A 14,990-nucleotide genomic window follows, 5' to 3' on the forward strand; every position below is an offset into this window, starting at 1 on the left:
CATGAGAAGAGAAGACTCCCTGGAAAAGACCCTGATGTTGGGAAAGATGGAGGGCACAAGGAGAAGGGGACGACAGAGGACGAGATGGTTGGATAGTATTCTCAAAGCTACCAGCATGAGTTTGACCAAACTGCGGGAGGCAGTGGAAGACAGGAGTGCCTGGCGTGCTCTGGTCCATGGGGTCACGAAGAGTCGGACACGACTAAACAACAATTTTAGCTGAACATGTTTTTGTTTTTTTAAAAACCATATTTACATAGCTTGAGCATCCTAGCATTGTGTCTGCTTCTATGCCAACACCGGTGCCCTTGTTTGGCCTTGCCCCCAAAGAACAAGCGTGTCAGTGAGATGGCAGCCATACGAAATGCTTCCAGGGGCAAGTGCTCTACCCCTGGCCAGCACCGCATAGCACTCAGTCCTGACTTGATGTAAAGGAAGTGCTTTGAGCCCTTGAAAAGTGCCAAGTATGATTATTATTTATGCTATTAAGCACTTTGCTGGCACAGAGCCAGGAGAAGCCCTGGGAAGATATAAAAAAAGAAAAAAGAAAAACAGCCAGGCAGGGGGATAGAAGAATTGTCAGCAGAAGATTATGGTCATTATCATGTATGACTGTTTCCTCTCCCAGTGAGTTCTGCAGTTTTATTTCCAGTGTGCCAAGAGCTGGTGTTGAATATGCGGCATGCAATGGAGGTTTTCTGAAATTAAGGTAATTTGTCAACTCTTCTAAATCCCTTTTTAATCAGACTTTCCCCCTCCTTTCATATGGCAAGGGAAGCTGTGATAAATATAATGCCTTGACAGCATTTTACCAATTTGTTTCTGTGCTGCGGCCTTGAAGAAGCAGCACATTCTCATCCGAAGCTGGGAAATCAACGCAGTAAACAGATGCGAGGAGGGCAGGGACGACTCCAAACACAGATAAGGGCAAGATTTTCCCAGGGGTTACGTGGGAGAGCTTAGAAAGGGTGCAGACAGGACCGGGCCACTGTCTGAGCTACAGTGGGTACCAGGAAGGAAGTCTCCCCATGGTGAGTTTACCGTGCCTCTTAAGCAGTCACATTACAAAGCAGACAGGAGAGGGCTGGTCCCTCCCAAGCCCTACAAGAATCAATCGGAGGAAGCCTGATGCTATAGAGCCATTTCCTGCCGACTGTGTGGGAAAACTAGCCTGAGTGCAAAGTACAGCCAACAATTGGACAATAAATGTTGATAAACAGGAAAAATAGCATTTAGCTCCTGAAATCAATGGCTGGAGCTCCCGAAGCATTCACAGCACTGACAAGTGAAGAGGAATTGAAACAAAAAAGCATTGGATTTGGGAAAGAATGGGGGAGCCTTATCTGCCTGGAAAAGTTCCTTTTCAGCATGAAATTAATGTTGCAAGTGATGATGCACAAACTCCAAAAGTAAAGGAGGGGGAGGGAAAGAGGGAGACTCCAAAGGAAGATTTTTCTAGGCCGATGGATAAAGTTACATCCAGCCTAGTTTGCAAAAGAGGACAGCCTGGCTTAGCAGGTAAAAAGAACTTAGATTTTAATCGGCTACCCAGGTTATAAGGTTTTCCAGCAGAGTAAGGAAGTGAGAGTGAATGGGAGGTGGGGAGTTGCTACACCACAGTTCTGCAGCATAGGTATTTACTGAAAAAGATCACTAGAGATCCTGTGTGCACAGGGAACTGGGTGCATGCTCTCCTTCCATCCACTTGTCACCTGATCCACCTTCTGCCCCACACCATTACCAGAATAACCTTAACAAAAAATTGTTTACAAGAAGTTGGGCGGGAAATCCACAGTGCATGGGTTCTATAACTTGTAACTCATCCTAATAATTTGAATTACGTGAGGTATTATGTACTGCCAATGCAAGGGAGCCAACTTGCTTTAATGCTAGAACTGTATTTGGTTTGCATGAGTTTAGCCCTACTCAGGTGCTATTCTGTGTTTTTGTTGTGAACCGCTCTGTGATCTTCAGATGAAGGGAAGTATTCAAATTATTATTATTCTTTTTATCAGTGTTATTTTTCCAGGGGGGAAAGGTGCCAGAACTCACCATGAACACCTCCCTTGTTCTCGTCCAATGGCAATGGCACCCACCCAAGAGGTGCTGGAACTGAGTTCTGGTGAGTTCCTGCTGAAAAGAGCCCTGATTAACAACAACAACAACAACAACAACAACAACAACAACAACAACAACAACAACAACAACTCAACTCATGCTGAGGGAACATACACTGCTTTCTCCATTCCCAAGCTTCCTGCACTGATTGGGAAGGTCTGGAGGAGATTTCTAAACATGGGGTTCGAAGCCACCACACAACTAAAAGCATGCACACAACACACAAAAATTGTTTGGACAGAGTTCAATGAATGCCTGAATGGGACTCTCATGGTGCTGGAGATAAATTTCCAAATTCCCTAGAATGGCAAGGAAATCCTCCAGATAAGATGAGTTTTAATAAACACCAGTAGTTCATTATATGATGTACTGTAGAGAATTTCTTGGGCTTGAAGTACGCCATTGTAAAGGGGCCATGAATGATCACCTTCTCTTCAGTGTGCTTCTGAATGCCATTAGCAAAGTGCTCTTACACCAGCAGGTCTTGTTTGTAGGTTTCCCACGGGTATCTGGTTTGCCACTGTGAGAACAGAATGCTGGACAAGATGGGCCATTGACCTCTTCCAGGCAGCTCTTCTTATGCTCTTTGTAGCTGTGCTTTTCTCCATGCAATAAATCACCAGTTTACAAATGTAAACGAAAAGCTGGCTTGAAGCAATATGACATTTTATGAACACCTGGTTGCAGTGGACTTCCCGTTGCAGCATGGACTGAATAATCCAACCCCAAGGCCAATGGCAGGACAGTTTACGGACCCCAGGCTGTCCCCACCCCCAGAAGAGACTTGTTGACACCTTCCATTGATGCAAGCACTTCATGAAATTCAGCAGGGTTGACAGCAAGCAGTAAAATCAATGAGCACCTATTGTGCTCAGCACTTTGTAAGAATTGCATTGCGGTCGCTCAGGGCTGGCAGATACTCAAAGGGTGGCTACCCCTGTTGCCTTGAGGGCTTCTCTGTTCCTGTGCAATGCTCCCTGCTAGGCAGAGAAGCATGTGTGCAAGTACATAGCCAATCTGATTTTTACCAAGGTGGTTTCAGTTCATAAGCACCAGCAAAAAGGGGAAAAGGGGGAGGGGAGCAGTTGCACTTTGCTCCTGTCTACATGGGTGTAAAGAAAAGAAAAGTGTGGCATCATGTTTTGTTCAGAGGCCTTTCCTCGTGATTGGGTGGGGGGGGCACTATTCAGTGAGAAAAGGAAGCCCAAAATCTGAATGACTTGTGAAGTGGAAGTCGGTGCTTGTTAACAATTATTGGCTCCTTTGTATCCTCCTTATTTCAGCAACGTATTTGAAGAAAATGTTGTATTCAGAGTTGCTTTAGATCTAGAAAAAGAAGTAATGAAAGAGGAGACTAAGTAGCCTGAGCTTCCTGTCTCTGGACTGTCGGATTTCAGCTGAAGAAGGAAAATGTGTCTTTCCTAAGGGTGGACAAATCTGTTTTTGATAGACTCTGCATTGGTTTTACACAAAAAAATTCATCTAATGAACTCCCCCGCCCCAATGTACCCAACATGCATGTCTTTGTATGCCATTCTGCCTATTTTTGCAATCAGTTTCCTCTAACATAATGAAAATGTTTATGTTATCTTCACCAATGCATGCATTTTGGTGCACACTTTCCCCTAAGATACACTTTTTTTGGAAGTGCACATTTTGAAGAATAAGCTGGTTGGGCTTTGTTTGTTTTTTGGGTGGGGGGGGGAGGGAGTTTCGATTGATAAGTTTGCAGCAGAATGCAAACTAAGCTGGATTTCTTTCCCATCCCCTAGTATTTCCATGGGAGATAAGTGTGCATCTTTTTAGGTGAGCATCTCTTAAACCTTTGGATGGGACTTCACCTGAAAGTGTGAGCAGAAGAAGCGTAAGTGACTTGTGGTTCATCTCCAGCACCTCTTCTTTGAAATTACAAAAGTTGGTCAGTGATTAGTCAATGGATACCTTTGGAGCATTGACCTCATATTAAGGGGGAAGGGGAGTTTCACGTAGATCAATTTGAAAGTAAAAAAAATTAAATTCAAATGGGATCCCAACAGCACTGAAAAGGTGCAGTTCAACAATATTAAAGGTAAAGGGACCCCTGACCATTAGGTCCAGTTGCGGACGACTCTGGGGTTGCAGCGCTCACCTCGCTCTATACGCTGAGGGAGCCGCCGTTTGTCTGCAGACAGCTTCCGGGTCATGTGACCAGCATGACTAAGCCGCTTCTGGCGAACCAGAGCAGCGCATGGAAACGCCGTTTACCTTCCCGCTGGAAGGTTTACCTATTTATCTACTTGCACTGGCGTGCTTTCGAACTGCTAGGTTGGCAGGAGATGGGACCGAACAACGGGAGCTCACCCCGTCGCGGGGATTTGAACCGTCGACCTTCTGATCGGCAAGCCCTAGGCTCTGTGGTTTAACCCACAGTGCCACCCGCGTCCCTCAACAATATTATAGAATGATTAAAAAAACAAAGACAACCCTAGCAGCTCACTGTTCAAGGCTTGGCTTCTTAACATATGAACACAAAAAGAGCTGCTAGATCAGGCCAGTGGTCCACCTAGTTCAGCATCCCGTTCCCACAAAGGCCAAACAGATGCCTGTCAGAAGTCCACAAGCTGGACCTGAGTGTAACAGCACTCTCTCCTTCTATGATTTCCAGAAACTGGTATGTATTCAGAGGCAGACTGCCTCCGAGAGAGGACAGCTCTTGCTTCTCAACTCTCTCTCCCTTCACTCATTTCAGCTCCTCATCCCACACCAAAGGCTGCCAAGGGACAGCAAACCAGACTAGACAAGAGCAGACACTTTTACTGATAATCCTGGAAAGGGGCAAACATAGAGGGAGGGGGAAGAGCTACCCCCCTCCAGTTCACCCCTCTTCCAGGCTTCCTAATTTGCAAGAAAAGTGAAGTGCTTTGCTCCATCAAAATGAAATTACTTGTTAGGTTAGTCCTCTTGCACTCAAGGGAATCATGCTGGCTTCCACTAATGCAGCAATTTAGTTGCGTATAGCCCAATATATTTTAAAGATCTGCAAGTGCTTCTAATTTAAGCCGTTAGATAAGAACTTTGTCACTCAGCTTCTGTATAGCAGGCAGCACACGACTGGTGCTAAATAGATGCTTAATAATAAACATTGCTACTGCCGTGCAAGTATGCACAGCGTCCTCTATTGTAATACCATATTTTCAGTAGATATTATGCTGCTATCTTCAATATATTTGCAGGGCCTTTCATTATTTAATTAGGTGCAAATGATTTCAGATGCTAAAGCAGAGCAGAGTACTGGTGTTTCAAAGGCAAGCACTTGTCAGAAGAGGGCAGCAAACACCAGCACACTGCGGAATGAACTCTGGGCATCCCCTGCCTGCAATGAAAACCTTTAAGGCAAGCGGGGGTGGGGGGGTGGGATCTTGGCCTGTGAAGTGCAGCCTTTGGCTTCCCACTGTTTTAAGATGGTTTCCGACATTTTGCAAAACCCACGGCAAAAGGTGTTAGCCGACACTTGCAATGTGCAAAGAAATAAGGACGAAATATTTTTACCAGATACGGTAGACTTGTTAGGTGGATTTAATTCCCATCCTCTGGAAATGTTAGAGAGATTGTTCTGGCCAGAAAGAAGCCTCCACTCTTTCCTAAACTTGGCTGAGTACATGAAATAGGAGGCTGTGGTGTCCTACCTGCTCACTGTCAAAGGGTCTTGTGCATATCCCTCAGTATTCAACTCCCTCTTGCCTCGCAATTCTTTCCTCCTCTGCTGCAGTGGGAATAGAATAGGATTCCTTTCCTTTTCTCCCTTAACCCATCTAAGCCCTCTGTCTCCAGGAGTCTGAAAATCCAGCGCATGAAGCACAGTGCTACGGAATAAAAATGCTCACTCCTCGCCAGCTGAAACTGTGCTAGTTCTGTTTTCATCTTTGCTCCTTTTATTCCAGTTTCTCTTTGCCTGTAGAGAGAATACAAGAGCCGAGGTGCAACGCTGCCTGCTGAGGTGGCAGTTTCCTTTCTTGATTTCAGTTCCTCAGGAGTCTAGCTGCTGTTTTAGCCCATCCTGAGCACAGACAGGAGTTCTTAGTCTTGAAACAATCTGCGCTTCGGGTCTCTCGCCCATTGTTCTTTCCCCTTCCTCTCCATCGGCCTTGGTTTGTTATTCCTCTTATTTATCCAATTTGTATAACCATCTCTGCTCTAAGCATTGTATGTTTTTAGAGGGTTAGGATGTAATAAAAATTCAGTTCTAGTTTTATGCAGAGTGCTTGGGAATTTCTCCCACATTCATAGTTTCAATATATTGGACAGAGTTCCTTAACTAAAGGGGACCAAAGGGGCATAGTGCATTTATTCTGTTCTGTTTCTGAACTCTGTGTGTGTGTGTTTTATAATGGAATTGTGCTTATCTCTTAAGCACACAGTATTAAGCATACTGTGAACATGTGTAGCCTTGCTTCCTACCTTTTCCCCTTTGATGAAACTCTTTCGAAAGAGGGAGGGGGGTCATTATTTGTAATTGTAGTTTTACCAAGTTGTGTGTTTAAACTTGATTTGATCATTATTATTTTGCAAATCACACTTTTGGCCTTCCCTTCTTCAGTCTGCCTCATATTATAAATACTGAGTGGAGACTCTCCTGTGACGTGTAAACAAACATATCCTTCTAGCAATGTCTTCTCAAACTTTTTAATTTTATCAAAATTGCTTTATTTGTCCGAAGCAGGAATCTCCAAACAAAACTTGGCATGCCTCTCCCCCATGGAATTTCATGAGCTTTATTGAATCGCTTTTTGCTTCTTTCAAACTTTCCTAAAAGTTTAACCTAAGAAGGAACCTCACTGCTTGTGTTGATTTTTTGCTTTTGGCAAAATTCTGTGGCTACCCTTTTTTTTCTTGCAAAGTGCTTTTTCGTTATTGATAATTGTTATAAAAACAACTCTTTCAAGATAAAAGTGATTTGGAAGGAATTTGATATGTTATTTACTGAGAATGTGTGGCATAGTTAGGGGAGAGGGTTTTTATTTTATTTTTTAAAACCCCTCTTCTGTCACAGAACTTTTCTTTCTTTTTTTGCAGGGGTTAGTGGAAAGAAAGAGAAAGGTCCTTGTTTTTCCTAATAAACTGTAATCAAACAGGGGAACAGCAAAGCATCTCTTCCCACTTTTTGCCATACTGAGCAGATACATGTAAACAAGCCTTCAGGGGGAAAAAATGACAAAAGAAATACCTCAATCTCTAGTTACTATAAATGGATGACTTTTGCCATAGTTGTCTAATATAAGGCACACCGGGTTAGATAACTGTTGAAGGATAGAGCAGCAGCAAGAAAACAGCTCTTCCACATTTGCAAGCATTAATGGGCACAAATCATTAATATTTAAAGGTGCCCATTGTCCGGGCTTTAGGCACCATTTTCGTTTTCTTAAAAAATAAATAAGCTAGGCTGATTGGCAAAAAGCAGGTCAGATGGCAACTCTAATTGGAGTGGAGGATATGAATCGTGCCTATAGACTCAATTCACCCCATTGCCTTTGTTTTACGCCTAGCAAGGTCCCGTTTCATTCCAGCAGATTTGCAACCTGAACACTCCCCCGTGCTTGACAAAAGAGGGGACCCAATTAATTTGCACCGAAATCTGCAGAGAACTACCAAAGGTATTAATTCCATTTTCAACACAGTGGGCGATAGCCACCGTTAGTTGTATTCGGGGGAGACCCATTGAAACCATGGGTATTAACGATGGGGCTGTTCTGAATATAACTTACTGTGGATATCACCCATCTTTCCCGCCCCAGCATTAAGAGATGTATGGGAATGTGAAATCAACCTTTTTCCATTCTGTGGAAGAAAAGCATGTTGCGCTTTGCTGAGTCCTGGATTTACAGAGACCCATCTCCACTGCAAGAACGTGGTTTGGACGTGCTTCTCACACAGCCCTTGTTTTTAAAGCTTTGCTATTCCTTTGCTGGAGTCGCAAAGCCACATCCATTTCTGTCTGCCTGTAATCTCCAAATCTAGGCATTCTAGATTCCTGCAGGAGTTAACTAAATACAGGATATTCTGCACAAGGAGGAATATCTTGGGGTTGTGCTTTTGTGTATTTCAGGAAATGTCAAGGATCTGTTTATTGAATGAAATGCGTATCTTTGGACAAATCTCTGCACACTACCGCGTAGAAAGCATTTGAAACTGTGGTGGAAATGCTATGCAAGTGAAACTCTTGAAGGCCTGGATATGGAAGTACCCAATCAGTTTTTATTTATGTTTTTAATCCAACACTTTCCCCATATTAATTTTTATCTATGAACCGCTCCATAAAACCCAATCTTACACTGATTCAGCGGTCCAACATAAGCATGTCTAAATGAACTATATTAAAATTTTATTTATTCACCTCATTTTGTTTATGACCCACTTTCCATAAAACATACCAAAGGGATTAGCAATTTTTTTTATTAAAGAAAAAACACCATTAAAATATCAACAATAAAAAACATACATTAAAACAATTTCTATTTCCTTTTTCAAAGCATAAATCTATATCTTATTATTTCTTCATTTTAAAAATAATTATTAGGTCTTGTACAGATTATATCTAAATTCTCTCCTGGAGCTGGGAAAACTTGCATTTCTTCAGTTTTTGTAGTACTTCTGCTACAAACAAATCTGTCTTCCAGGGCAAATTGTGGGTGGGTGTATGTTGGAGTTTTGTTTGTTTTCCTTTTATAAATAATTATTTTACTTTAATGAATATAGGCATTACACATGCCATACAAATGCTAAGTGATTATGCACAAATTAGTAAGAATATCATATTATCACCGTTTGTTTTCAGTGCTCAAAGAGCAACCAGTGAAACGTTACTGAATTGTACACTGTTGCACCATTTGAGACATCAGTGCTTACCTTCCATCTCCTGCATGCCCTACACATACTTTTTAAAAGATGCTTTATCCTTATACCTTATTTACTACAGGGAAAGAAGTGCAAGGAAGGAGACCCACTCAGCTCAAGCAGCTATCTGTGCTAAGAGGAAAGAAGCTGCCCTTGCAAATCATCTGAATAATACAAAGTTCTTCAAAGCAGAGATGGAGTATTGCTAAGGTGCAGAGAGCAAGCTGGAGACTAAAGCTAAATCTACACAGCACGTAGCCTACAAGCCAAGTGTTGATCCCCAGGGAACTACCAGTGACACTGGAGCCACAGGGTCTCACAGCAATAAATTGCACACAATAAGAAGGGAAAAAAGAGTGCAATCATAGCCGATAGTCAGAGGCCACCAGGACATTCAGCAGTAACAGACAAGTGCTGCAATAACCAAGTCAGCCCAGGGCAAGGCAAAACAGTCCATTTCCTCCTACTAAGTCCACAGCAAATATCTGCATCTCTTTGGTTTTCCAAGCAGAAGGAAAATTATAGGGGGAAATGTGGCATTTGTCGTTTTTAACTTCTATAAATAGGTTTACAAGGATGGAGCTCACCGTCACTTGCAAATTAGAGGGGCTGGAAAGGCCTTTTACGATATATAGTTGGAAGGAGCAGCAGTGGGGAGAAATTTGATTAAGTTTGCTTTTAAATAGAAACCAAATTTTCTGAAACAATCTGTGAATTTGAAACCAAGCCATTCTTTGAAATTTCCACTTCACTGAATTTTGCAGCACTAATTATCCAGCCACGCAATGTGATCAGAAATGCATATACTAAAGCATGCATTAAAATGCACTTATTGACTAAAACAACATACCAAAAATGCATTAGATAAGGGAAATTGCTTGGAGGAAAAATGTATATAAGGCAAAGTAGCAAACAAAACTATGTTTAGTAAGAGAAAGTCACGCTAAAATACTGATGTTTCATGAGGATTTTAAAAAATCATATTGCTGCAGAAATGAGGAGAACTGAATTTAAGAGTGGAAAAATAAAAAAACTGAAAACTGAAATTGACAACGCTCCATCCATGCTTGCAGTTCACTGAAATTGACCATATCCATCTACCTAAGGTTGGGAAAGGCTGTTGTAGGGTATGGTCTGCATATGTACTGTGGGTACAGAACTGAGAATTTTTATTTTTAAGGGTGGGGGAATGGGGAAATGGCTATTATTATTCTTTGTCCCATTGACCCTGAATGCATCCTGCTATTTGTTTGGTACCAAGTCTGATTCTAATCCAATTATATCTGCATAGTGTCTCCTGCTTTCTATTTTAGGACTGATTTTGGGGCAACAGCATCAAGCCTTGCTTTCGTCTATTCCCTAAGTTTGTTCAACATCCAGCCCAATGAGTGAAACTAGATTCTTCAGTTTCACTCTATTGAATGCGCTCCAGTCAGCTAGTGATGGTAGCAGGGTCAGACCAACAACAGAACAAATTCAAAACATTTATTTAACTCTAAGCAGAGACATGATGAAAAGATACAGATTTGGCAATAGCTGAAATATCAGAATAAAAAGAATATATGAATGAAATATAAGAAGCCAATGTATAAAAGGAAAACGATATTCAATTAGCAAATACATATAATTAACCAAACAGCTACCAATAGAGCATGCGTATTACGAAACATCTTCCTAGAAGTTTCACCAGTCCAAACTAGTTAAAAGCTTAGTAAATATCCAGGCTTGTATTTGTTTAACCTAAAGATTAAAGAGGGAGAAATGATAGCTTCCAGTGCAAGTGGTGATCAAGGAACTGACCTCTGTGGACTTGGGAGGAAAGTTGAGAAAGCTGAAACCAGGACCCAGTGTATAGGATCCAGAATGGTCCGAACAGAAAATATGTTTGGGGGTGGGGATAGAAGGGCAAAGTCTGAGCACCACAAGGGAATAAACAGAAGGCAACATCAAAATAAAAAAAAAAGATTTTAGGGAGAATAGAGCCCTATAAAAACTCCATCTCTTCCAAACTGTGCATGAGCCAAATATCCAGACCCCAAAAGGATGGCTTGGGCTAAACCGCCAAGAACAGCTTCGAAAACGTGCTCCAAACAAGAAATCCTTCTGTCAGGGAGAAAGGAAAGAAAAACCAAGCTGGGCTCCAAAGGCCCCAAAATAAACAAAACTCCATTAGCAAAACTTGGAGCCAAGCATAAATAAAAATAAGTAAAGAAATATGAAGGAGGAAGATATAGCACCGAATGCAGACACTTTTTGATCCTGCTCCCCTTCCAGAAGTTTGTCTTTTGGTTTGCCCTCCCCCCCCCCTCACATTTTCTCTATAAAATCCAGTTCTGCATTGGCAAATGATGTCTGGAGTGCACACCAGCAAGAACGTGCATCTTATTTTTACTTAATATTCCCCAGCTTTATCGGAGTGCAAGGAATTTCCAAAAGGTCACCTAGAGCTGCTAGCGTGTATCTTCTGTGCCTTGGGACATGATCTCAACTCTGCCTTTCTGCTCTTATGTCTCAGCATGGCGTTCAGGCAGACAGACAACCCTGCCCTTAAAATATTCAGGCCATCTTAAATCATTAGTGTTTTCTTGACCAAAGTTTGCTTCCACTCCATATTGTTCGAGATGATCCCCTTCCCCATGCGTGTAGAGTTGCCCCCCAAACTGGGCTGAATAAGAATGAAGAGTTTGGGAGAACTCAAAAGCTTACTCGCAAGCACTGTGATATTCTGAGTTTGTCCCAATGGAAGTATTTCCATCTTGTGGCTTTGGGATTGCATCCCCCAGGAGGCTCTGCAAAACTGAAAGCCTGCTTCTGTATTCAGCCCATCCACCAGATTGGCAGGCATTTTATTACCAATAATAACCGGTCCAACACCTTCCCATCGAACAAACTCCTCATTTTAGGCTCAGCTCTGCCAGGTTTGGGTTGGGGCCAAATTGAGAAACCAATTTCACCTCCTCTGCAGCAAATTGCACAAGTTTGACGCACGGTTCTGATTTTCCACCACATTGGGGTCTGGCTAAATAATGAATGGCAGCGTTCACAGAACTATTTCTACCACAAAGCTATTCTATCACATGTCAGAAATGTGTATTATATATGCACAAAGTGAAATGTACATTCTTTTTCAAGATGAGAGGCGCTTTCAATATTTGCAAAAAAAATTAAAGTGTGCTTTTTGATTCTCCACCACCGAAGCCAATGGAATGGTTGCTGTTAACATGAATGGGATCTAAATTAGGCATCACATCAGCTTCTGTCAATCATATTAAATAAACATATTATAACTGAGACTCACATGAATGATATAAATGGGCCTTGGCAGTTCTATTAGGATGTGACAAGCTATGCTGGAAATATTGTATAAAATATTGATTGACAGTTGGGTACACTTCTTTCAGATTTATGGATCCACAATTAAGACACTCATCATTGCCTATTTCCAAAAGCATTCAAGTCACACAGTTTTCATTTAATTTAGATCAACTTTCACATGTGAATATTCAGCTGCTGAACCAGGCCTACAGAAAAACTCAGACATTGTATATAACCAAAATGTATCCCCATCGCATGCATATCCACACAGCAGTAAGATCCATTGAGTTCAGTACTCTACAATCCCTGAAGATACACTGTTAATCAGTAACTCAGGCCTCAGAATGTGAACTGAATCATATCCAAGGAACACTTACCAGAGAGCTGAATCCACATACCAACAGTCCAGACGTCAGGGAATCCAGATGATCCTAGAGCCAATGTTCCAGGGGGAGAACAGAAAGCAAGAAGGTAGGGCCAGGAACGACAGGCATTGTTTCCAGCATCTGACTTCTGCTGAGAGCTCCATTTAAGAAGGCCGGAGCCAGCTGGTTCTCATCAGAACCTTCTGCTCCTGTCCTTGAAGACTGCTCAGCTGTGGGTGGAGTCATTCCACCTTCTCCCCCTTCAGGCTGCTGTTCAGCAGGTGAAGCTGATTCATGACACTCTCGGATCCTCTTTTGCAGGGTGACTTGAACCCCATAGCAAAGGAAATCTCAGGGTTGTGGGTTCAAGCCCCACGTTAGGCTAAAAGTTCCGCTTCAAGGGGTTGGACTAGATTGCCCTTATAATCCCTTCCAGCTCTACAACTTCATGCTCCTGTGCCTCTATAAATAAAATAATGAAAATCCACAAATTGTCTCTCATAAATTACCCACAAACAAGCACATTATTTGGAAAGGATTTGTTCAGAAAATTGCAATAGTCATGTGAGTGGGTGTATAGTGGACAAAAAACATTTCTCCTTCCCACAAAATGTGGGGAGAGGCAACAGATGATGGCATGGTCATCATGAAATAGAAAGAAATAAAAAGTAGAGTCCAGAAATTGGAGAAACATGAGGCTCTGTCATTCAAATGACCCACTTTCAACCTAAGGTTTTAAAACACACACAAACACAAACACAGCTCCATTTTACCACTGGGCATGAGGGCCATGGAAACATTGCTTGAGCACATGGAAAATGGTGCAGGCTTTCAGCATTAAGCCATTTGCCCCATGCTGGTAAAACCACATTTGTTTATCTTGGAAAGTGTTTAGTGTTAAACACACACACACACACACACACACACACACACACCAGCCAGTTTATTTCCAATAGCACTTAGAAGGAAACACAGGGAAACAGATACCAAGAAGACGTGTTTAAAATCCACTGAATCGACGGGGTTGTATCAGGAGGTCACATGGCCTGCTCTTTAATTTTATCTTTGCAAATCCCTACACAGTCCCTTCCGACTGTCTCCATGTATAAAGAAATATGAGGTGCCTGCCATTACACAGCTGCATTTTGCAGCAGTTCTGTTCTGTGATTGCAGAACAGGTCTAAACAGTCCAGTCTTGATTTAGAAAATTACAGCTGGGTGTTATTCATTTGCAAATTACATTCTCCACATGATCCTGATTCTGGACCTGGAGATGGCTGGGAAAGGCATTTAATGGAGATAGAGAAATCACCCAGTATATTTGTACTTAAGGTTTCTTAGTTCTGTTAAGCTAATGTGAGTGTACTGGCATAAGCAGAATTGTATCCATTACATTTCCTCTAGCGAGCATATATTTTAGCCATTTTCTCTCTCACAGCAACCCTGTAAGTTAGGGAAAACTGAGCAGTATTGGCAAAGGCACTGAGAGAACTCACTGGGTAAGCCTGGTTCTCACCAGTAAGCACTCTACCCCACCGTAGCACAACAGTCCTCCTGCATATCATTTTCACTGGTGGTGCCCATTGTATGCCTCACTCTTCCCAGACCTGCTCTCTTTTGGCCTGTATTTTGGAGCTTTATAATTTAGGAAGACTTTGGAAGAACTGGTTGACAAGTCTTATCAGTTGCTGCCATATGAGCGGATTTTATTTGCTGCTATTCTGTGCTTCTGGTGCACCAGGGTCTACACCAGCGTAATAGAGTTGGCCAGGATGCCAGAAGGGATACAATTTAGGAGCTTACTCCATTATCTGCACAGCAGGGGTGTTCAGTCAACAGTGCAAAGGCTGAGCTGAAGCATTCCCTGCTAGTTACCGGCTTTCAGCAATAGGCGTTGCTGTTTGGTAGTACCCGATTGGTTAGCTGTCAGATTCTAGAGCCCCCTATTGGGGGCTCTTACGTAATTCACAAAATACAGAGTCCATTCATAAAACACAGTGTTCATTCATAAAGCAGTAACGTAAATCTCCAGTGCAGCATATTGGGTGTATATTTCAACGGTTGAACGTACAATTTTATGGCCATGCTGTAGTGTAGTGCTTATGCAACTGTGAAGAAAAGGTGGCTGGACTTATTGTCTCGGGGTTTGGGGGGGGGAGAAGTGACAAAACTGATTTCCAATAAGTGCCCCCCTTATTTCCATAATAAGTCCTTGAGTCTGTACTCTGAATGGTGACACCAGGGACCTAGAAGGTGCATGGCTAGTCAGTCCAACCCCTGCACAGTTTCATCAGGGCTGACCTTAAGGCAATTGGAGCAACT

Source organism: Podarcis muralis, chromosome 4 (genome assembly GCF_964188315.1).
Source record: "Podarcis muralis chromosome 4, rPodMur119.hap1.1, whole genome shotgun sequence".
In the NCBI taxonomy this organism is placed as follows: domain Eukaryota; kingdom Metazoa; phylum Chordata; class Lepidosauria; order Squamata; family Lacertidae; genus Podarcis; species Podarcis muralis.